Genomic DNA, 4049 nt, shown 5'->3' with positions numbered 1-4049 from the left:
AATAATACGCAACGGGTACCCAGCCTTGTGTACCTTTGGTAAACCGTAGCAACGAGGTAGATTCCCATTCGTGCAATTCAGACGCTTGTAATCTTGGTAGTCGATGATGTCATTATCAAGCCAAGACTTTACTAATTGGTTAAGTTTACTAATAACCTGTTTAATAGGATCTTTCTTAATTTTTTTATATGTAGAAGTGTCATTCAATACATCCGTCATACGATTAATGTAATCAGATTTATCCATAATAACTGTAATTTGTCCTTTATCAGCCCTGGTGACAAAGACATCATCGTTCTCACGCAAAAAATTTTTACACTTCTTAAATTTGTTCGAGATATAACGATCAATATAACTAACATGTCTGCTCTTATTCAAGAAAAGTTGAAGAGAATTCGCTACTGCACTACGTATTCCATTGACCATGTTCGGAAGAACCTCGATATTCTTAATGATCTCCACCGCAGAATTAAGCCTATCATTTTTATTTAAACGCGACACCGGTAACGCAAAATTATCACCTAAGCTTAAGATATTCTTTACTGCCTCCGGAATAACTTTGTTGCTGATGTTGACAAGCCATTTCTTATTGTCAATATTGGAAAATGTGGCAATTACTTTGCTTACGTGTTAAATAATGAAACTTCTTGACAAGTTTAATTCTAACCGATTGGCTATGTTTAAATATTTTCTCCTTGTTTAGGTTAAAGAAATTTCTTACCAAAAGGTCAGGTAGGCACAAAAACAAATTCTCTTCGATATTCGTAATGCTACGACTCAAAAATTTTAAATATTCATGTATGTCGCTAATTACTATGTCGCTAATTACTATTCATGTATGTCGCTAATTACTAATTACAGACTAGAGTCAAGCTCAACAGAGTCTTCTTTCCCCGCTAATTTTTCCAAGCCCGTTTCCTTGGCAGTGGTTTCGCTAGATAGTAGATAGGAACAGTGGGAATCTCGTTAATCCATTCATGCGCGTCACTAATTAGATGACGAGGCATTTGGCTATTTGCATCACGTCTTTTTGGCGCGTCTTACCGCTTCGGGGCAGTGCGGTTCCTGATAACAACGGGTCCCGGCTCGAGCGACCCTGCAGGTTGACTATTGGATCGCTCATCTGCGCAACGGGTTACCCAATAACGAGGATACGAAATCCAGCATAACTTTCGTTCTTTATTACCACCTATCTTATAGTAACTGGCCTATCTAGCACTCTTGGCAAGTCCTCCCGCAGGAGGGAAACCCATCTGACTGATCTGCCGCGGGATTCCTGCGTACGGGCTGGAAAAGTTATTTAAGCAGAGTCCCCAATTGGGGAAACGGAACTTGGCCGGCTTAGTGTTGCCGTTACCGCGGGGAGCCACGTGGAGGCGTCCGCCCGTGCGCCGGGGCGGTTCGGTCACACGGCTCTGCCGCCGCTCGGTGCCCATCCGAGCGACTCGCATCACTGATGTCAACGGCAAAAGTGCCGGCATAGATTAAAATCGGGAGTGTAGAATGCTCCCGAATAAATAAATAAATAATTTTGGGTGGATCAGGTCCAAGACCATCGTTTGTATATAAAATTACATCAGTGAGCTAGTGCCAAGAGTTTTTAATCCGCAGCATCGCTGCTGTTGAGGCGCAAAGGCGCGTTGTAATCCATAAACATATGGAAGAGTTCCACTGAGCTCCTGAGCGCTTGGAGTGTTAGCGTTCTCAGCGAGCCTCTGTCTTTAATTAGTAGTTCGCGAAGACAGGTAACAGTGTCTCTGGGCATTGCTCCTCGCTTGTCCCGATAACTATCGGGAGGATCATACAGTCTTTCGCCCCTAATTGAGCTTTAAGCGGGCCTATGAGGGACGCGTATTTAGCGAGCTTGTCCCTCCTACCTCTCTCTAGGAGATCACCATCCTCATGGCAGATTGTAACATCAGTCACGAAGACCCTTTCCCGATACTGTATGATCAGGTCTGGTTGGAGATTCCTCAAATGAGGGTCTTGCAGTCGAGCTTCTTTCGTTATTGCCATTCCACGTTGGCCCAAAACGTGGCGTTCTATGAAGTCTCGAATATCATTATAGCGTTTAATACGACCAGACTTGGTGTACCCCTACTGAAAAAAATCACGTCACGAAATCACGTCATTAAATTACATCACGAAATCACGTAACAAAAAATCACGTCACGAAATCACGTCATGAAATTACATCACAAAATCACGTAACGAAATTACGTAATTAATGACATAATTAATTATGTAACGGATTGTTCTAAATCGGTACGTGATTTTAAAAATCACGTAATTTAAAAAATTACGTAATGCTGGGAAACACTTTTTTTTTTAATCTGGATAAAGTTATATAGAGGAACTACAAAGTTTGTTTAATTGCTTCTTCGTCGTAACTTATGCATGTAAAACATAATTTAAGCAAAATAAGTGGTTCTAAATAAGAAATCAATACTGTATATTAATTATATATATTGTCTATAATTTTATTTTTATGAGTCAACTTTTTAAGTATATAAGTGAGTATAAAAGTGCATAAGTATAAGTATATATAAGTGAGTATATCAATATATAATAATATAATAAAATAAATAGCATATATAACATAGACAACTTAGATATATGTTATGGTAACGTTAACAAGGTTAACTCATTTTAACATTGGTAATATGGTAACACTAAACTTAATCACTATCCGTTAATGATTCACTGGAATTTGAATCATTGCTACTTTGTGAAGAACTTGATGAATTGGGCGATGTTGGGCGTCAATGACGTTTTCTTTGTTTTTCTTCTTCTTCTGCAAAACATTTTTAACATTATTATTATTAAGGTGTTTTTAATTTTTTAATAGTAACTTTTAGAATATATTGTTTTCTAATTTTTTGTATTTATTTGTTGAAAGACTTTGTTTTAAAAAATCTAGACTGTTTAAAAGATCTAGCATGTTAATTAAAAATGTTTATTATTTTTTATAATCATCTATGCTAACAAATGTTTAAAAATATTAAAATTTTTTATTTAATTCAATATCTTATATTTTACATGTATACACAACTATATTACAAACTATTTTTTTAAGTATCTTTTTACTGTTAAAGAGTTCTTTAACTGTGTATAAAGCAATGAGAAAAATATCATATATTAAAAGAAAAAGTACTATACTTTAAAGATTAATTCCATTAAGTTACTTGTTTTTATAAATTTTTATGAATATATCAATCTATAAACACATATTTTCCATTAAAAAATACAAAAAATATTACCTTTAAACATATAAAAATTATTTGTTTATTGTTGTTTAAAAAGTATTGACAAACACAGCAGGTATGACGAGAATTCTTGAGTACGTGAGCAATAGAAAGACAGTTCTTTTTAAGAAAATTTCGTCTTTATTGTATGTAATTCTTTCTAAAAATATGCCAACGTAAAACAAATTGATATAAACTAAAGAGTTTTTACGTGAATATAAACAAACAAATCAGTAATCAGTCCTAAAGATAGAATAGAGAATAAACTAAAAAGAGTCAGATCTTACAGGACGGAATCAAAGTATCTAAATTACTGAGAATGAGAGTCCGAAACATATTTAAATGTAATGCTGCTGACGAAAAAAAGAAAGATAGAAAAATGAAAAAGGGGGCCCTCTGGATGAATGTCTATCAGATCGGTTCTTGGGCTAGAATTTTAGGCCAGAGCCACAAGAACAAAATGCAGATCTCAGATCTGAAAACGAGAATGAACCTAGCAGAGGCCCTTGTACTTTGACGACCAATGTCGATCTTCAATATGGCGTCTTAAGATTCGGAATCTATCAAAGGCCCCGCTCATGGGATTAGATCTCTCGCCTCGATCTTCCCTCACGGACGCTAGTCGTTGCAGCTCTCCTTTTCCTGCTGATGAGTCCACTCCTTGGTCATCTGAATCTCGCTCGGTCAAAGTGCCAAAACCTTTGCAGTTGTCAAGATGAATCCGAAAGAAGGGCAAAGAATCGACTCGTCCGAAAGATCGCATGCAACTGCGGTTATGACACCTGAGCGCTCCCACCTCCTTCC

Source organism: Temnothorax longispinosus, chromosome 11 (genome assembly GCF_030848805.1).
Source record: "Temnothorax longispinosus isolate EJ_2023e chromosome 11, Tlon_JGU_v1, whole genome shotgun sequence".
Classification (NCBI taxonomy): Eukaryota; Metazoa; Arthropoda; class Insecta; order Hymenoptera; family Formicidae; genus Temnothorax; species Temnothorax longispinosus.
Note: the sequence above shows the minus strand (reverse complement) of the source record.